Source organism: Equus caballus, chromosome 15 (assembly GCF_041296265.1).
Source record: "Equus caballus isolate H_3958 breed thoroughbred chromosome 15, TB-T2T, whole genome shotgun sequence".
Taxonomy (NCBI): domain Eukaryota; kingdom Metazoa; phylum Chordata; class Mammalia; order Perissodactyla; family Equidae; genus Equus; species Equus caballus.
Window position 1 is genome coordinate 97,542,263 of NC_091698.1, and position 20,820 is coordinate 97,563,082.

General features: G+C 47.5%; 1 long non-coding RNA gene across 1 annotated transcript; it reads right to left on the bottom strand.

Annotated features, from left to right (window-relative positions):
* Window positions 1-12,526: 12,526 nt before the first annotated feature.
* Window positions 12,527-16,898, bottom strand: LOC138917919 (uncharacterized). The gene is made up of 3 exons (XR_011426587.1): window positions 14,624-16,898; window positions 14,277-14,384; window positions 12,527-12,663 (listed from the first exon to the last, which is right to left on the bottom strand). It is a non-coding gene; the product is annotated as an uncharacterized lncRNA (long non-coding RNA).
* Window positions 16,899-20,820: the final 3,922 nt, after the last annotated feature.

Genomic DNA, 20,820 nt, shown 5'->3' on the forward strand with positions numbered 1-20,820 from the left:
GATTCTGACACAGATGTCGTGTAGCCCACAAATGGAGGCCAAGTTAGTCAATACAAGGCCAATAGTCAGTCAATACACTTGTTTGAACGCAGCGACTCCCCTTGGTCCTACTCCACCCTTCAGCCCAGTCAGCTGGGGGGAGAACAGAGATACCGGAGGCAGAGAACGGTCATGGGCAGGCGGAGGCAAAGTTCATCTCTGGTCACCCAAGCTTCCTAGCTCTTTCTGATGTGGCCGGGTGGAAGGAGAAGTCAGCATCCTTGTCACTCCTCGGGGGAGCGCTGGCTTAGCTGAAACTCATTCCAGCAGGGGCCGGTAGTCAAAGGTTAATTTGAGACGGAATCAGTCTTGAGCTGACATTCATTTTCCCTTCTCAATTAGCGGAATTGTGATAAAGAAAATGTCATTAGTCAACATGAGGAGTTGGAAAAGAGGGACTCCTATTCTCATTCTACCTGATATTTGAGCATAAGGATTGCAAATTACTCCCTTGATGCTGTAACCTTCTCAGTAGCAACGCTTGACCGGATCCCTCCTTCTGTTCATGTCAGTGTCTCACCCCTTCCTTCATTTTCATGCTAATGAGCCATCTCCAAATCACCTCATTCCCTTTCCTGACCCCTAGCCCTGCTGACTTGCTTACAGCCTGCAGAAGCTTCCTTTCTGCGAGAAGCATTACCCAACCACCCTAATTACTCCTTCCTTCTCCTCCGTGACCTGACCGAGGCTGCAACACCACCCCATATTTCTCCATCAGTCATTTTAACTACTCCGCAGTTGCTCATAAATGTCCTCTGTTCTGTTCATCATTGAAGTACCCGGGGCTTCCTGAACAGCACATAAACCCAACCACACTTGGGAATGAAGAACATTTAAGCATTCCACTTTATCACCTTTATCTATAATAAGAATGCTGAAAATTACGAAGGGCAGAGTTGGAGGTTAGCAAGAGAGAGGGAGACAGTTGGTTGGTTACAGAATGGCTTTATGCAGTCTAGCTTTGGAAAAGACAGTGAGCCTGCATGTCCCTCCGTTTGGAGGAGCGGGGATAGGAGATTCATGAGGGGATAGGGAACCAGGTCAGAGGGTCCTGCAAAGCTCTGCCCTTGGTAGCAAGGAGTCATCACGGCAGTCCTAAAGCTGAACAGCATCGTGTTTGGGAGAGCGGATTGCGGTTGGGGTTGGGTCGGGAGGAAATTAGTATCTTAGGGTTTCCTCTCATAGCTAAGCCAAACTCAGTGTGTTAATAAGTTATGCAACATTCTTCCTCTCCTCATCAGCCAAGTTATTCTGGGTCTCCATAGTCGTGAGGCATCTGAGAGGCCATCATGACAGAGCTTATGGGGAAATGTATGTGAGGATGCAGCTACTGGACCCAAAAATATGGAGACACAAAGCCCTTTGTGATAGTCCAGAACCAGATACTGCATGTGGTTGGTTGCTGTCATAATGCCCATAAGGAATCCCACCTCCTGGTGTGCAAACTCTTGTATCATCCCCTCCCACATTGGCTCTGGCATTGGTCATGTGACTTGCTTTGGTCAACAGGATAGCAGCAAATGTAACACAGGCAGGGACTTGATAGGCTCCTTAGGGCTTACCATCTTGGAGCGCTGCTGCCATGAGGCAAAAAATCTGTACTGCCCTCCTGGAGAGGCCACATGGAGAACAACCAAGGTACCTTGGCTGACAGCCCTAACAAAGAGCCAGAAATGAGAGAGAAGTCACCTTGAGCCATGCCATGCCCATAGAGCAGCCAAATGACATGGGTGACCTCAGAGCAAACTAGGTAGCCCAGGATATGAGCATATGAGCAAATAAATTATTGTTATTTTAAGCTACTGAGTTTGAAAGGATTTGTTATGCAGCAATAGAAAACTGTTACTCATACTTCTAACTGAAAGAGCCTGCAACAATTCATAGAAAATAAAACACTTGATAAAACCCAACAGTTATGCGTGATTTAAAACTCATTATGAACCAGCAACAAAGAATCCTGCCAACCTGATAGGATATCTGGAAACACTCACAGCAAACCTAAAAATTATGAAGTCTGAGAGGCATTCCCTGTAAGGTGGGGCCAGTGCCTGCCATCATTGCTTCCACTCACCATGTGTTAGAGGTCCTGGATGCTCCAACAGGTGAGAAAGAAACAAGAGGCAGAAGAACTGAAAATGAAGAGAGAACCAAAAAACTACCTATTTACAGACAATGTGATTGTATGGGGTAAGCTGAAAAATAGCCCCGCCCAAGATGTCGTGTCCTAACCCCCAGAACTTGTGAATGCTACCTTTTATGGAAAAAGGGACTTTGCCAATGTGACTGGTTAAAGGACCTGGAGGTGGGGACATGATCCTGAACTATCTATGTGGACCCAATGTAATCGCAGGGCTCCTTATAAAAGGGAGGCGTGTACCAAAGTAACAAATCCACAAAAGACCTCAGCAGAATCCAGCAAAGGATGTACAAGACATTTATTAAGAAAATTATAAAATATTTTTAAGAACATAAAAGAAGACCTTTATAAATAGAGAAATATATCATGCTTACTATGAAGATCGTCGTCTTAAAGAAGGCATTTTCCCCCAAATTGATCTGTACATTCAATGCATGAATCCCAACAAGGTGTTTGCTTGTTTGTTTGTTTTTAATGGAACTTGATAAGCTGATCCTAAAATCCGAAAGGAAGAGTGGGCAGGAAAGGGCTCACTCAGCAGGCATGGGTGGTTCAAACCCCGTCCAGGCTGGAGGAAAGTGTACTTGAAGGACTGGTGAGCCAGCTCCCGGGAAATACCCTGAGACCGTGGCATGTTCTGTCTGATAAGAGTATTTTTGTATGTTTGAGGCCTCGGGCCATACTGAACTACTTTGGTCTAATCGGTTTATCCTGAGAACGTGATTTATGGGGCTGCCTGGTTTTGCCCGGAGCAGGTGGAAGGTAATTACGGAAGGATCTGAAATCTGAGAAACTGAAGTCAGTCATGCAGGTTGTTGCGTGTCATGCAGGTCGTTGCGTGTCTACATGACTAACCCTGCACAAGATTCAGGGGCACTCCCCTGGTTGCGACACCTCATGTGTGTTGTCACACATTGTTGCTGGGAAAACTGTGCGTCCCCATCCAAATCCACTGGGAGGGAGAGATGGAAGCTGGCACTTCATTTCTTCTAGACTTTGCCCTACGCCCCGTTTCCCTCAGCTGATTGGATCTGCAGCCTTTTGCTGCAATCAACTGTAACAGGAAGTATAACATTCTGAGTCCTGTGAGTCCTAGCAAAGCCTGTGGGCGGCGCTGGAGACCCCTGACACAGAGAGCAAAGTAGCGGGGGTGGCTGAGCCCATTGTGAAGAAAATCGACAAGGTCGGGGAGTGGGTTACCGCCCTCACCAGATGAAGGCTTGTTATAAAACTGTTAAGGATCAAGTGAGGTGGCACTGGAACAGATGGACAAATGGAATGGAATAGAGATCATAGACACAGGTCTGTGTCTGGGAGCTCAACAGGTGGAACGCAAATGGAGGGAGAGTGTTCACTGCCCAATAAACAGCACTGACGGTAAAATAAGAGCAGTCCCTGGTCACACTGTATTTGAAAAATCTAGAACCTACATTCTAACCGGGGTGGGGAGGACGATAAAGAATGAGTGCGAGAAATAAGCAAATGTAGAGTGTAATAAGAGGTGGTCAAGTGCTATGAGGAATAAAGAAAAAGAGTAGAGCAAGATTAGAGAATTCAGAAATGACTGATACGGGCAGGTTGCAATTTTCCTTAGGGAGCCAGGCTGGCCTCCCTGAGAAAGTAGCTGTTGTAGTCTGTTCAGGCTGCTCTAACAAAACACCACAGACTGCGTACCTTGTGAACAACAGAAATTTATTTCTCACAGTTCTGCAGGCAGGAAGTCCAAGATGAGGACTCTAACACGATCACTTTCTCACGAGGGCCCTCCTCCTGGTTCATAGCTGGCCCTTCTCACTGCGTCCTCACATGGCAGAAGGGGCTGGGTACCTCCCTGGAGGCTTTCTTATAAAAGCACTAATCTCATTCGTGAGGGCTCCACCCTCACAACCTAAGAATCTCTCAAAGGCCCATCTCCTAATACTATCGTCTTTAGGGGTTAGGATTTCAACATACGAATTTTGGAGCGACACAAACATTCAGACCATAGCAGTAATATTTAAGGAGGTAAAGACATTAGCCAAGCAGGTATGTAAAGAAAAGCATTCCAGAGGGAACAGCCACAGTTCACATAGGAGAAAACTGAGCATGGAGAGGTTAAGCAACTGTCACCACTTTATGTTATTAACTAGTTGAGTACAGATTCAGCCCCGGGTCTCTACAACTCTAAAATCCATAAAACTTCAGTTGCACTGCTTAAATAACCTGTCCTTAAAATTAATGGCAAGGATTTCTTACCTAAAAGTCAAAATATTCAGACTTATCTAATAGTAATTCTCAAATGTGACTCTCACCAATTTTTTCACGCTTATTTTTCACCAACCCATTCGTAATGCTGTTGCTCCCACGCCTCAGCCTCACCAAACCCCTCACTCTTCTCCCACATGCCATATACACTCCAGCCCCAACACTTCTTTCAGGTCAACCCTTCATTTTTCAATGCTCTACCCCTGCTGGTGAATTTCTGCTCATTCCCCAAGGTGATTTTAAGTGACATTTTCTTTGAGAAACTTTTCCCAGCTTCCCAAGGAAAAGGAATCACTCCCTCCTCAATGCTCCCAGAGAAGTTCAGCCAAATTGAAGTCATACTGTGTGGCCTGTGTTTGTCTGTCTGTCTCTCCCTCCAGAGTGTGGACATTAGAGGACCCAGTAACTGATTCATCTTTCTCCCCAGCATACACCACAAGCTAGAGGGCCTCAGTAAATAAATGTATGTCAAATGGAAAAGGAATGAAATGTCAATGATGATGAAAACCAAACCATCGTGAAGTAAATAAATTGCAATATTCTATAGGAACTATGGCAAAAGATAATGATTCCTAAGATTTACATTTGAGGCAAAATGATGTGCCATCCAATGAGTAAGCTCAGGATTTATTCAATATTACACAAATAAAGGAAGACATCAAGAAAATCAGGCTAATAATTACAGTCAAGCTACATGCAGAGCTTGCTAATTTGTTGGAAGAATGTCTCCACATAAACATGTTTTCAGAAAGATGCTTCATGGAGCTAGTGAACTACAAACTTGTCTTAAAAGCTAATATAGGGGAGGAAGACATTTCCTCTATCCACTCTGTGTCCTTCTGGCTGGAAACGAATTAAATTCACATGAGAAGAATAACAGGAGAAAATTAAGCAAAGCCTTATAACATGTATACATGGGAGAGACTCAGGGAAACTGGGTAACTCACCAAAATGGTGGAGGTTCTCATCTTAAATACCCTCCTCAGCTAAAGACAAAGGAGGATGTTGGGGGTGGGAGAAGTCAGTTATGGGAGGTTACTAGACAAGTACAGTAAACAGGAGTCAGGTTATTATGCAGACTTGAGTCCTTGCCTTTCACATTGATGAGAATTTGTAGAGATAAGGCCATCCCCCCTTCTTCCTGGTATAGAGAGGGAGACACCTTTACAGATGGAGATTTCTTTTACAAATGTAAATGTCTCTTAACAAAGGGTAAGTAAATTCTACTTTTCAGAGTTTCTTTCCAGTCTGCAGTTTTTAAAAGTAACTAGCCCAAAATAATCCTCATGCCAAAGAGACATATCTTGGGGTGGCCAATTCCAGTCCCCCACACTAAACTCTGAAAATTGGGTGGTTTCATTGAGCACAGACGTGTATAAGACTTCCATTCATGATGGAATTCATTCTTCTGTTTCTAGGAATCTTAATTTTAAAGACTTTGCTTCAGATATAAGCATTCTAAAACTACATTAATTCGGGACCAGCCTGGTGGCACAGCAGTTAAGTGTGCACATTCAGCTTCGGTGGCCTGGGATTTGCCAGTTCGGATCCCGGGTGCTGACATGGCACCACTTGGCAAGCCATGCTGTGGTAGGCGTCCCACATATAAAGTAGAGCAAGATGGGCACGGATGTTAGCTCAGGGCCAGTCTTCCTCAGCAAAAAGAGGAGGATTGGGAGCAGATGTTAGCTCAGAGCTAATCTTCCTCAAAAATAAAATAAAATAAAATAAAAATAAAACTACATTAATTCATGTTGCATTCTAAAACTACACTAATTACATCTTTTTTTAAGGGAAAAAAAAGAGTAAAGGAGAGTTTCCCCTTTGCAGTGTTTCTAGATAAAATATGCGTTAATCAAACGAATGGGGGTAATGCTAATACAGGAAGAACCTGAGACCTTTCAGTAATCTCCCGTTCTCTTGCTTGGTGCTAGTGTACTCCACTTGTGGCCTGCATATTGCCCAGCACAAATACAGAGTATTTCCACCCCCTCAGAAGTTCTACTGGATAGCGTTGCTCGTGTTATGGTGTGGATGGCCCAAATACAATAAATATAAATGAAATTGACAATGAGCAGTTCCTCAAAATATAAACTCTGACACTGAGGCATATAAAACAGAAGGGCGGTCCCTTGCTTCAAAGAGGCAGATGTATAAATAGTAAAATAGAGAGTCATTTCTAATGCAAGTATGCACAAAAATTGCATTAAGGAACAATTAACTTTATCTAGTCGACCAAGGAAAACTTCAACAGAAGACGTGATGTTTGAACCAATTCATACAGGAAAGAAACGTTTTAACAAGCGATGGGGCAGGAGAAGAGAACCATCAAGCAAGGGAAGAGCCATCAGGAAGAGCGTCCTGAAAGATCCTGATGTCAGGTGGACGGCACAGCTTGGTGAGGCTGGAATGTGCAAACTGCGTGGAGAAGGGGCAAATGCATGAAGGCCTTGTGACCACCTGAGCAGGTTCAGAACTGTCCCTGGGGACAATGGAGAATTGTACTCTCTTTCAAGTAGAAAGGCGGCATGGCTGCATCTGTGTTCTAAAAAGGTCACTCTGACTGTGGAGAAGGAAAATGGACAAGATGGAGATGGATTAGATATGGGGAGACCAAGAGGAAGCGTGTGGACATAAAGCAGAAGAGAGATGACCAGGCTGAGCCAGAGCGGAGGAGGCGAGGCTGGAAAGGAAGCAAAGGATGTGAGAGTTGTTTATTCAAAGTGGATGAGTATTTATTTCAAAAAGACTCTTTTTTGAAAATATACTAAGTGTGAGACGTGCGATCACTCTGACATCCCAATAGCATATGTTACAAGGGAAGGTGTTGCTGCAATTTTTGTGATGGGCTTTCGTGAAAGCTCGCAAAACCACTCCAAAATGCTGAGCACGCAGCCAACCTGAGACAGCTCATGGCTGCTGCTGAAGTCCGTCACCCAGCATGGCCATGGTGGTACGGGTTCCCCAGGATGAAAGCAGATACCAGCCACAGCAGGGCACCAAGACAAAGCTGGACAAGAAGAGGAATGGATTGGGCCCTCTGAGGTCTTGTACGAAGCCCTGGAAAGAGTCCAGGATTTGGAGTCACAGAGACCACGTTTGAGGGTCTAGCTCATTGGCTTACCAGAGCGGGGCTTTAAGCAAGTCACAGAACTCTCCCGCCCTTAATTTCCTCACCTATAAAAAGGGAGCAATACCACTTCTCTCATAAGTTTTCATGAGTATGACTAGTGCATATTAAGTGCCTTAAATGTGTTAATTCCCTTTGCCTTCCCCAAAACACACTCTCTCTAGGGAGCCAGTCCCCTAAAGCTCTATTGGGAAGAGTTCATATTTGGTGTATAGCCTAAAGTCTTGTCTACTCCTGTGTCACATTTTCCTTGGTTCCTCCAATACTTGATAAAAATCTAAGCACCCTGTAGACTTGGGAGGGCCTGTTGTGGAGACGGCAGAGCCTGGCCAAAGAAGACAAGTGGGACCTGAGCTGTACCACTTCCCCACTGCGAGCGCCCCTGGGAGGATGCAGCCCCACTGAGGGTCTGAGCCCAGGAGGTCTCAGGGAAGGAGCAGTGCGTGTGGCTAAGCTAGAGCAGGTGGCCCCATACAGCCCTGGCTGAGAAACAGAACCAGTGTCCCAGTCCATCCTCTCCTTCTCAAACTGGGGCAGAGGGGCAGGGAAGGAAAGCTGAGGCTGACATGGATCCGCCCCATAATGCAGAGAAAACAGGCAGAAAGACTGAGATCATCCTTTCCCAGAGCTTATGGGCTGGGTAAGGGAATAAACAGGAAAGTGCATGAATTTTCTGGATCCACTGGTTTATGTTATTGCTTTCTCATCTTCAGGAGGTAGCCCCTACCAGGGTCTCTCTCTTATAACTGCCCAGAGGGCCACTATAGGAGAATACCACCTTTAACAGCTCATTACCAAGAGTGAATTTTTAGATTTCCTCATTCCCCAAAGTACAAAGCAAGTCCTTGGGCCCACTTCTGCACTTCTGGTTTCTTGTCCAAAGACCCATTTCTTCCTCGAGAAATTGACACTCCTTAGGTCCTATCTATTCCCTTCCTATGGTGGAGCAGCCTTTTCCTAACAGTTGTCATTGGAACAGCTTTGTCAGGATCTGCTGTCACAAGCCCAAGTTCATCCAATAAATACACAGCCAGGGTGACTGAGGGGAGTCTGCTCATTCCTGCAGACTTTGCAGAATGAAGTGAACTAAAGAGCATGCTGGAAACTTCTCACACTTATAAAACAACTACACTGAACTTTTTCAAACTGGGTTCACATCTTACATAAACTAAATAGGGTCCTGTGGGCTTTTATTGAGAAGAGTAAAAATGCTTATCACTTTTTTTAAAGGAATTTCTGTGTGACCCTTTTCATGTAGATAATCCTTACAATGACCCCACCTGTATGGTGAGTTGTGGGAATTGTATTCCCCCAAGTTCATGCGTTGAAGTCCTAACCTCTAGTGCATCCAAATGTGACTGTATTTGGAGATAAGGCCTTTAAAGAGATGACTAAGTTAAAATGAGACCTTTAGGGCCCACCAATGACTGGTGGCCTTATAAGGAGAGGAGGTAAGACTCCACAGAGACACCAGGGATGCAGATGTGTAGAGGGATGACCATGTGGACAAGCAGCTAGAGGGCAGCCATGTACAAGCCAAGGAGAGAGGCCCCAGAGGAATCCAACCCTTCCAGCCTCCAGAATTGTGAGAAAATGAATTTCCGTTGTTTAAGGTACCCGGTCTGTGGTATTTTGTGATGGCAGTCCTAGAAAATCAATACATGGGTACACCATAAAAATCATACTTTTTCAGATGAGAAATTGACCTGAGTCGACACAGCTAATACTTGCATTTGAACATGTACTTGCTGTGGAAACTCATGCTTTAATGTCACCCTACTCGATTTCCTCTTTTGCAAAACAAATTAGGTTTTAGCCATATTGTGTGAAACTATTATTTTTTAAAGTAACTTTGCAGGAAGATGCTATCTCTGAAGTGAGTTCCAGTTTCATCCTCGCTCTCCAAATGGCTCTAATCCCCTCTAAATCAGCGCTTGTTTCCAGGCACGATAGACACCAGCCGTGCCATGAACTCCACTGCGGCTCTAGACACAGTTCACTAGATTTGCTTTTCTATGACCAAAACAAAGAAATATAAAAAGGAAAGAAGCCTTAGAACCCTTACATCTACCATTCCCAATCTACTACATCAATAATTATAACTTTTTCCAATTTATTCATACAGAACGTATGGATCGCAGGTGGGAATGGACTTGAAGGGTGTGGGATAATGATGGAAAGAACATAAAGTTGGATCAGGCCAAATTATGATAGGGAGCCACCAAGCAGAGATGCTGGGTTCAGAGGTGAAGCTGTGGCATTAGGAAGGGCTCTAACACTTTGGTTGGTTGGCTGAAACATGGACCATAGGTGACCTAGACTAAAGGAAGTTGAAATGCCAGAACTACCTTGGTGCACAAGAGAAGAAGATATGCAAAGGCTTAGGAAGATTGGAATGTTAGAGTGAATTTGTCACCCAAGAGCTACTCCTCCAACCGAAAAGGGTCCAGAGGACAGAACTTCACCACAACCATGAGAAACAAATGTGTTGGGGGAGCCCCAGCACGTCTAAAGTCTTCTGTGGTCACTCTTCTCTGTAGGTCAGATATTACCATGGGAACCGTGGCCACTGAACTGGGATCTTTAGATGCAATGGGGGCAACTGGATCCCAGGGTGGCAGGGGTCAAGTGGCAGCACCTAATCACCAAAGAGAAGGTGGGCATGGCTACCTCAGTGGACGTCAGAGTCAAAGCAGTAACCAGAATAGTCTGACTCACAGAGAACTATGGTGCTAGCTAATGGAATCACGATGTCCTTAAGAAGAGAAACAGATTGACAGTCTACTAAATTTTTACTTGATCTGCATACACGGAAGAGTTCTAGGCAGAATAAACAGAAGTCCAATCTGAATCATCAAAAACAGAGTCATGGCCCCTCAATCAATTCCCAACTTGAGCCAGTTTACACACACAAGCCCCTTGAATGAAGGCCAGTTCCCTTGAGGAAGGACCGTGCTACACTGCCAAAAATTTATACCATTCATCTTTTTCCCAGCCCTTCCCAAAAGGACCTACAGCCTTTTACTAGGGTGACTATGCACTGGAGGAAAGGAAATAAGCAGACTTCTCAGCGATTACTGGACATTCTCTCTAAACTGATACAAATTCCAAGAGACCCGACAGGTCACTGTTGTCCAGCAGTCAGAATAGGGCCTAATGGAGGTCAGGCGATCAGTGGCGTTTTGACTCATGTCCGTCTCCCCAAACCCACCCTGTGCTTATTTCCTCAGTTCCATAATGCAGAATCTCCACATGTCCATTTTAAACGTTTCCTCCAACCGGGTTCTAAATTAGAGCAAATCTTGTTTATTACCATAGGCTCATCAGAATCTTTTTTTTTGTCCTTTCTTTTTTAAATTATAGAGAATCTGTGATTTCAAAATGTTTTAAAACCCTAGGCTAGACAAAACCAGGCAATGCAGAGTAGTTTAAAGTGGCCACGAAAGCAAAGACTTATGGGTGCAATTTTGTCAACTCTTTTAGAGAAGGCCCTTGCTCCAAATCAACACAGAGGAGGGAAGCCCATCATTCTCCAGGTCTAAGAGGTGCATTAACTTCATCAGGCAATTAGGCCTCTTCTAGGCGCTCCCAGGGGCATTCGGCATCCGCAACGTATCAGAGAGAAATTATCTTCCATTTCCTTCCATTACAGAGCACTGCCAGGTCCCTCCTCTTCTCTGAACTCTGCCTCGTTTGAGAGGAGCAGGATCGTCCACCTATAACTCTGTCTTTTTGCTCAAGTCTATCTGGACTGCCCGGGTGACCACAGCCAGCCAGGGGTCATCCCCACATTGGAGTGGCAATGCTGTTGCCATCGATCATGGCCCAATCTCTGCCGTCTCCTGTGAGTCTGAGGCAGGGAATGCAGTCTCCTCTGAGAACATCCTATTACGACATTGTGATTTCACTCCCTCCCTTCTCCACTCCCCCGGTGTCTATTGTTCCTTAGTGACTATGGAAACAAAGACCTAAACCCCACTGCTTGGAAACAAAGACCTAAACCCCACTGTTTGGACCCCATACATGTCATTCCTCACTGCCCAGACCAAGCCTATATATGGATGGATGAGGGAAGGGAATTTCCCAGAGCTAGAGAGCTTCCAAGTGAAATAGCTGCACCCCAGCGCTCCTCTTCCAAGGGAAGGCCGTAGAGGATGGGGAGCAGTTCCTGCGTGGGAGAATGGACTCCAGGCTGTGCCTCTGGGTCTCATCCTCAGGACAAGGGTAAGGATGGGAGGGTGAGGAGAGGAGGTCTCAATCCCAGGAGGCATGCTGGAGTCCACAGCTTTCTCCCTGTCCAGCCCCAGGCTTCTCTCTTGGGACTGGGCTGGTCTCACACCCCCGGTTTATTCTCAGCTCAGGCCTCAGGAGGCCTCAATCTCATTCTCTTTCCTCTCTGAAACTGGTACCACCCATGGTGTTCCCTGAGGGGCCTCTCCTCCTGGGCCAGCCCTGGCGCCCCACCCAGCCCTGCTGTAAGGGGGTAAGGTTCTTCCCAGCTACTCTGTTCCCACGATGCCTCTGAAGATGAACCCACAGGTCTTTGCATTTAAAGTGTCATATAGTTGGTGCCAACAAGGAGAGAGTCACAGAGGTGAGATTCTGGGGTCTCATGGTTTTCACAGTTACAGGCCAGGTGTGAAGGCTCCACCTCCCTTCTGATACGAAGGCTGTGCAGCATACTCCTAAGCCCTGCCTCTTTACTCTTCTTCCCAGGAGGGGTATATCAGCCAGGGAGGACCCCACAGGTAACACATGGCAAGGCTGAGCGATGGAGGTTCCAGGAGCGCAGACAGCGCGACACGCAGGCAGGTCCAGGAAGTTATGATGGCAGAAGGCAGGGGCCAGGTTGACGTGCCAGACAACTTACCTAGGCAGAGACTCGCACTCATGGGCAAAATTCAGAGACTCAGCCAGTGGATGTAACGTACAAGGAGGGCCTTAGTCACAGAAAAGAAAGGAAAAGTTCTGTTTGCAGACATTCTTTCATTCATGTATTTATTCAGCAAACACTTCCTGAGTGCCTTCTCGATGCCAGGGTCGATCTGAGGCCCCAGAGAGGACCTGGTTTCATCCTTGCCTTCCATCGGCTCTCATTCCCACGGGGAAACACCTGAACCGAAAACAAAAGTGTAAAGTAAAAATCAAAAGGCCCCCCCAAACTTATCCCACCCCTCACTGTTAAAATGTGGGCACATATTCATTCAGAAATTTTTTGACTATACCAAAAGACAGAACAGAAAACACTAGAAGCACACTTTGCATGCTGCACAGCCGCACATCTGGAACAGGTGCACGGCGGCATTTCCAGGTGACCAGTACCGGGAGGGAGGAGTGTGGGAGCCCTGGGATGCAGCAGAGGAAGGGCTGCATGGGCACGGCAGGGAGACATGCTTCGAGCACGTGGGCAGGAACACTGCCCAACCTGGGGCTTCCCTCTGTGCTCCCCCAGGCCTGGACGGTCCCCGCACAAGCAGGACTCAGTCTGCAGGTGGCAAAGGGTCACCCTGCAGCTAGAGCACGGAGCCCTGCAAGACCCAACTCACCCTCTGTGTTCTGAGTCCCGGGGAAGCCCCATAAGGAAGGCAGTGAAGGAAGATGCAATCCTCTTTAGGGAGCAGCGGAAAATGGACGCAGACAAGAAGCGGGAGGGGTTCCAGGTCCCATGAGGGGATAGTGGCAGAAGTGGACAGGAGCATTGTGCAAGGCTCTTTCCTCCAGGGACACACAAGAGTCTACACCCAGGTGTGTCCCAGCACATGCCTCCCACACACTCCACTGAACACCTCCTATTGAGGGAGACGGGAAGACCGCCTGAGAGAAAGCAGCCGCCTCGTCCGCAGGGCCTCTCGGAGTCTAGGTTGGTGTGAGAGGCTCAGGGAACCCTTCCCAGGCAGAGGGAACGAAAACCAGCCGGGATCAATGAGAGGCGGCGGCCCGGGGAACTAGTTTGCCCTCCAGGTTTGATTCTGTTGACTCAGCATCTCTCAGATGGGTGGTCGTGAGTACTAACCTCGCCACCCTCCATTTCTTCTTCAATAAAATGGAGCTAATAAGACCCTTCTCCTGGGTTTTGTGAGAATGAAGTGAGGGCATAAATATAAAATGTTTAGCCCAGGGCTTGTCACCTCATAATAATAATGATAACAGTGACATTGGCGAGAATGGCGTCCTGGGCACTGCTTTAACACAGCATGTGTCACCTTATTCAGTCCTCACACAGCTCTATAAGGTGACATTATTATTGTCCCCATGTTATATATCTGGAAACTAAAGCACGGAGAGGTTAAGTATAACCTCAATGTTGCCCAAGGTCACAAAACTAGAAGGGAGGTGAAGCCCGAGTGTGACCCCAGGCCATCTGTGTCCCATATCTGTGTACACAGCTCATTAAGTGGCAGAAGTGGTGGTGGTCTTGTCACTTTGCCACCTTGTAAGCTTGCTGTGAGGATTAGAAATAAAACATGGCAAGTTCCTAGAACAGTGTCTGGCCCAGTTTGTAGATACTCAATAAACAGTAACTAATGATTAGAATTTCTGTCACTACTATTACCATTATAATTAAGACCAATGGAAAGAGCGTCTATAACCCCCTTATAAAGCTCCGCATGAGTCACCTATGGCCACAATAACACTGCATAACAAATATCTACACAACCTCAGTGGCATGCAGCTGAAGTGGCATGTGATTGGGTGCACAGTCTGTGGGATCCGGGCTGCACTCACTTGCGTTGCGTGGCCTCATTCGCACATCCTCGGTCAGCCAGCTGTCAGTGGATCCCGGGTGATCTCAGTTGGAACATCTGAGGAAACTCCACTCTGCTGTCTTCATCCCTACACAGAGGAGCCCAGGCATGTTCTCGAGTGATGACAGAGGACAAGAGCAGCAAGCCCAGTGAGCAGGGGCTGTGGAAGTCTCTGTTTGCATCCCTTTTGCTAACTTCCCGTGGGCCAAAGCAAGGCACACGGCCAAGCCAAAACCCAGGTGGGAGGGTCCTGCACAGTTACAGGGAAAAGACTGTGGGGAGGGAAGGGTAAGAAAGTCTATCACAATTACCAAACCAGTAGCTTACCTCTGAGCTGCCACCAGATTACCAGAGCAGTACAGCCTCCTCTCCAGGTGAAGCTCCCTCTGCCACTTTTACAATATGGTTCCTGAACTCCCTGCACTGGGTCAGCGCCATTAATCCCTCTGAAGTCAGCTTGTTCGATCACTGTGTGCCAGACACTGTGGTAGTGCCCGGAACCGATCTATGAGCCAGACAAACAAGGTCCTTGCTCTCCTGGAGCTGGTGTTCCAGCGGAGGAGACATGCAATAAAAATACAGAATGTAATTTCAGAGAGTGAAAAATTCTGTGAAGAAAAGTGACCAGAATTACTTGATAGAGAGAGCCTGAGAGTGGTCTTACAAAGACAATGACCTTTGAGATCCATGCTGTATGCTCAGCCCTACGCCCAATGCCTAACATGGAATAAGCCTCAGTAACTGTTAAAAGGAGGATGGATGGATGGATGGATGGATGGACAGACACTGGGACCTACCTAGCACTTCCTCCTATCTCCTCTTCACCACCTTTATTCTCTGTGGCCACTGAGGCCAGGAAAGATCCCAGAGAGAAGACCCAGTTGCCCCTCCACGTGTGGAGGGCCATCCCTGAGACTCCAATTAAGTCTCTTCTCCACAGACCCAGTGCCTGGGGCATCTCAGCTCTCTGTGGTTAGCAAAGGACTGTCTTCCTTTTGAACTCCCTGCTCAGCGTCGGAACAGAGTCCACAAAGCTAATGCCCACTGTCCTTTTGGAGAAATCTAGACCCACTCCTTGCCCTTCTGTGTATGTTTTGGTTTTGAGGTGTGAAAGAGATGTGAAGAAGCGTGGGAAGATGCCGGCTCTGATCCTACCCTCACCAGATTTCCCTGAGCCAGATCAACAGGTTCACTGCCCCAATACTTTGGCTCCTCACCAAAATTTCTTGAATTACTAGGTACTTCGTGTGTATTTCCTCTTCACAATAACTCACTGAAGTTGGTTTTGTTGCCCCGCTTTACTGAGAAGATAAGTGATTTTCTCAAGTCTACCATTACAGAATGGTGGAGCTGTCACTCAGAGCCAGTTTTCCTGAAACGACATGGTAGAATGGAAATGAAACAGTTCTTCCTAGCCCAACAGACATGGATTTGTCGACGAAAATAATCCATAACCAATCTATAAATGAAAATTTGGGATGAGTTTATTCTGAGCTAAAATGTGAGGACCATGGCCCAGGGCCTTTTTCCCCCAAAGGAAGAAAGGGCACCAAAGAAGTGGGGTGCACAGAGTGGTCACATATCCCCAGAGAAGATGTCCCACATAGGATTGAAATGTCCCTTTTACAATAGTCACGAGACTGCTCTGTCGTCACAGCGATTGATGGAAACAGCAGGTAGGTCCGCCGTCTCGGTGAACACAGCAGGGTAGCAGTCTGCGGTCTCAAGCTGGGTGGTCACAGGTGAGCTCAGCAATCAGTTCCTAGCCTAAGGAAAGATGCTTATCCCTAAGGAAACGCCAATGTTGGGGGAAGTTGCACCTTTATCTTAAGGCCATTTCTTCCTGCCATAGGAAATGTTTTAAAGCAGATATCCAATGTGTGCTCAACGGCCACAGTCAGGCCCTTTTGGAAAAAACAGTCGGGCCAAATTAGGTTTACACCAAATGGCTTCCTCATATACTCCAATATATCCTATTGCTTGCCATTTCAATTTGTCAGACTTAAAACCACATTCGACCACTTCTTAGTCCTGTAACTGGGGCATGCTGAGGCAGAGTCGAGTGTGACGGTGACAGTTCAAATCCTAGAAACCAGCAGACTCACTGACACCTACAGCGTCACAAACATGTTCTGGCAGAGTGCGTCTTTTGAAAGCTCATATGTTGGTGGCTTACATTTTCCTTTTTTAAAATACTGACAGAAGTGACTGACAAAGTACATTTAAAACCTGAACTCAGTAATAAAAATTACCAATCTTCCCAATTGTGTGTGCCTACAAACAAAAGTCATCTTAAATGACACCCTCTCCCTCATAGGACATGGCGGCCCACCAGTAAAAGCCTCCAGATGTGCTGGGACGAGGGGCCAGGTGCTTTGTGGGGATCCTCTTCACCTGAGTCTCTCGCAGGTTGTAGGTGGTGAAATTCGAGGCAGACAGGAAGTCGGAGGGAGCAGGCAGGAGGAAGCGTCTTTGAGCCATTCTCTGGGGCAATTCAGACTATGGAAAGTTGTTTTTAATTTGTTCCATATGAATCGTGAAAAACATGAAACATTCAGGAGGTTTATCATAATTCTCGATGAGATAAATACTGTGCTCATGCAATAAAAAAAAATGGAAAATATGTATTTAGTCCAAAAGCTTCATTTCAAAAAAGTTAACATAAGGAAATGATTTCCTAAAGAGACTTTCAGTCTGAGGCGAAAGATGAACTCAGCCATCTTAAGGATACAGATCAGATTTATCACTCTGGTTATGTCCCTTGACTGGGACAGGCTTAAGCCATGAGATTAAATTCTGTGGAACCCAAGCATGTGCTTGACTGTGCTATGTACCTTAATCCTTGCTCAATCCAGGTCCTGCAGTCCCACCTACTGCTTCAAAACTACTAGCTGTGCAACCCTGGGCAAGTCGCTGAGTGTCTCTCAACTTCAGTTTTCCTATATTCCGTACCGCAATAACTAACACACATGGTGGGTGAGAAGATCAAATGAAATAATGAAATAATAGAGCTCACTTGGTAATCCACCTAGCTTATGGACAGCTTCTATTGCTTGCGTAGACTCAAAAGCAGACAATAGAATCTTTCCAGGACCTATCATGAGCTCAGCAATGTGCTCAACACTAAGAAAAGAAACGCAAGAAAAGCAGAAGATGTGGTCCCTGCCCCCAAGGAACTTGTAAGCAAGTTTTCAGACATAAAGAGGGACTCATGTGAGATAATAAATAACAAATTAGTATTTTTATGGGACACATTACAAAAGGCTACAAGGTTCTGGTGAAAGTTAAGCACATGCGTACGGCTAGAGGGAAACAGAATGGGAGGGAAGGCAGGTCCCCCATGAGGCTGAGGAGACTCACGTCTCAGACATCAATTTGGCAAAGATAACGGGATCGAATTTAAGATCTGGTCATCCACCCCTCCCCCCGCCCCTCAGACCCCCCACTCCACGCACCGCTAGTCACCGCATGCTTCCTGTATGTGGCCATGGCCCAGCCAGGCTGAGAAATCAGAAGGGAGACTTGAGAAAGCCTGGGCTCCAGGCTGGCCATGGCAGAGTCACCTTTCTGAACTCAGGTTCCTCTTCGGTAAAACAGGCCACCAGCGGCACCTTGCCCAACCCTTCACCTTCTGGAGTGGGGAGGAGCTTTCAGAGATGTCATGCACACGTTGTAGAAACGGGACTGAGGACCACCTCCAGAGAGACCAGCTGGCCAGACAGTGGAGAGACAGACAAAGTAGGGTGGAAGGGAGACGAGAAGGAAAATGAGCCGAGGGTCTGCTGTGTGCCAGCTCTGTGGTGGGTGCTCTGTCACACGTTATCCCACTTCATTCTCCCAACTGGAGTTGAAATTCATATTCTCATTTTACAAATAAGGAAACTGAACATCACAGCAGTTGAGACACTAGCCCAAGAACCTATACCTAATAAGTGAGGGAAAGATTCGAACCCAAGTCCTTCAGACTCCTAAGCCCACTCTTCATGGCTCAGAGAGGAGGTGGAACAAGACCCTGTGCTGGGGCAGAAACAGCAGGGAGGGCCCTGGTGAGCAGCTCCCTCTGCTCTGCCTTCTCTTGGCTGGGAGAGGGGAGGCTTGGGTTGGAAGCACTCCCTTGGGAAAGGTCTTAGGGGCTCAGAGAGGAGGAGCCAGAGGACAGCAGCCTAAGGGTGGCTCACAGCTCCCCAAGACAGAGGAGGCACCCAGAGGCCCAGCCCCGGTGGCCTCAGCGGGGAAGGCCTGGAACTGGGGATATACTCTGTCCGGGACTGAAGTGGGCATGTCTGGTCCCGCCCTGATGGCCAGGACAGATGAAGCTGAGGGGACTGGTCTCCGGGCCCACCCAGGGGAAGCAGGACTAGAAGCCTGTGCCCCAAGGTTAGGAAGGGCATTACCTATGACAGTGCTCAGCCAGATCGGAAGTCGCTGAAGTCACAAGCCAAAAAATGCAGGAGCCAGCACGCACAGACATTCTGCTTCTCAGACTTAGGCACGCAGAGGGTGGGCGTGTCAAAGAAACTTCACAATTGAGGCAGCCATGGAGCTGCCCCCTAAAAATCTCCCCGCCGTTGGGCTTTGCAAGGGGAATTTTGCGGAATGAAATCGTAGGAGACAAAGAGGTAACCACGCAAAGGGCGGGCAGCCAGGCCAGTCCTCAAGGGAGACCCGGGGTTGGAGCCTGGAGTCAGACTCTGAAGAGACAAGGGGGCCAGGAAGCCAGGCAGGTGAGTCCCCGACCGGGAGCTGAGGGCCCATTTACACTACTTTGGCAAGGTGTCACCCGGGCAAAAGACATCTCCTGCCCATCCAGGGTTTTCATGCCAAAAGAAATTGTCAAACGGAGGGTGCGTGCAAACTGCAAAGGGCTCTGACCGCAGAAATGATAGTCTTTATTTTTAGGTAGCGGTAACCTGGGTGGACCTGCCCGTCTCCTGATTGGTTCTCTCCTCCCTGACCACGCCTCCCTCCTCTGTAGCTCCGCCCAGCTTCCAGCTGATGCCCCTCCCCCAAAGAGCTGGGCCTGGTCTCCCTCATCCCACAGCCAGGTGTGAACTCTGCTGGTGTTTGCTCTCTCTGGCCCACAGTCCAGACACGTGGTTCTGGCTGAATCAGGTCTGCTGCTCAGGCCACTCTGGGAGAGATGGGTCCACAGTGTGATAGGGCCAGAAGGGAAGGAAACCCAGGAACACACACGAGGGTACCTGTTGTGGGTTGAATTGTGTCCCCCCAAAATTCATTAAGTTGAAGTCCCTAATCCCCAGATCCTCCAAATGCGACTTACTTGAAAATAGAGTTGTGATTAGTTAAGATAAGGTCACATTGGAGTAGGGTGGGTCCCTCATCCAACGTGACTTGTGTCCTCATAAAGAGGGGAAATGTGGAGACAGACATTATGTGAGGATGAAAACAGACCCGGGTGATGCATCTATAAGCCGAGGACCGCCAAAGACTGCCACAAACCAGCAAATGCTAGGAGAGAGCCTGGAACAGATTCTCTCTCACACAGGGAACCAGGTCTGCCGACACCCTGATCTTGGAGTTCTGGCCTCCAGAACTGTGAGACAATGAGTTTCTCTTGTTTAAGCGCCTTGGTTTGTGGCACTTTGTTAGGGCAGCCCCAGCAAATGACCACAGTATCCAGCCTCTCACCCCAGCGCCTGAGGGCTTGTGAAAGCAGTGAGCCTGGGCCAGGTGTAAAGAAGGAAAAAGGGAATTCCAGGTAGAGAAGCCGGGACGTGAAAGTTGTTCTGGGCAGAGGAAAGAAGGTAAGCAGCAGCACGAAGACTTTCCCAGTTAACCACCTCTTGCTTCTGTAAGTGTGTTACCGCTGGAGAGGAAGTGGGAGCTGGCAGACCAGGGTTGGAAAGGGCCTTGGAGCTATAGCCCAAATCTCTGATTTTACAGATAGGAAAATTGAGGGCAAGGGAGGGGAAAGAAGCCGCCCAGGGTCACGCAGGGTCAGCGCCCAGCCAGAACCAGAACCCGGCGCTCCAGACACCCACTAGGTCCGCGGACACTACATTGATTTCTGCTTGCAATGAACCTCATGGGAAATGGGTTATGATTGAAAGCAGGTTTCTCTTTAGAACAAGGCTCATTTTTAAATAACGTCCTTTATCCATGGCTTTTGTTGGTATCGTACAAAATGTTTTGTCTTCCAGTGTAATCAGTGTAACATAAACTTGGCCTGTATGGAGATTCCATGGGGGGAGTTGCAGCCCCAGCGTGGCTGGAGACGTTGTGACCTGAGAGCAGAAGCTTTTCCTATCAGAGGTTCTCACCAGCGAGTGGCTCTTACCTTCCCAAGGACATTCTGTCCCGGACTGTAGAGGAAACAGCATCCGGTGCTTCCATCCCGCACCCCTGATGACTTTAGCACGTTCGTTTTTCTGCTCCGATTAAGGCCAGCAGTGACTCACTCTTCCCCTAGTCAGACACTCTCACCAGATTTGAGGAGAAATTTCGCTGTGAAGGTCATTGGCGTGGTTGGATGGGGGAGGCGCCAGATCCCCACTGTGGATTCA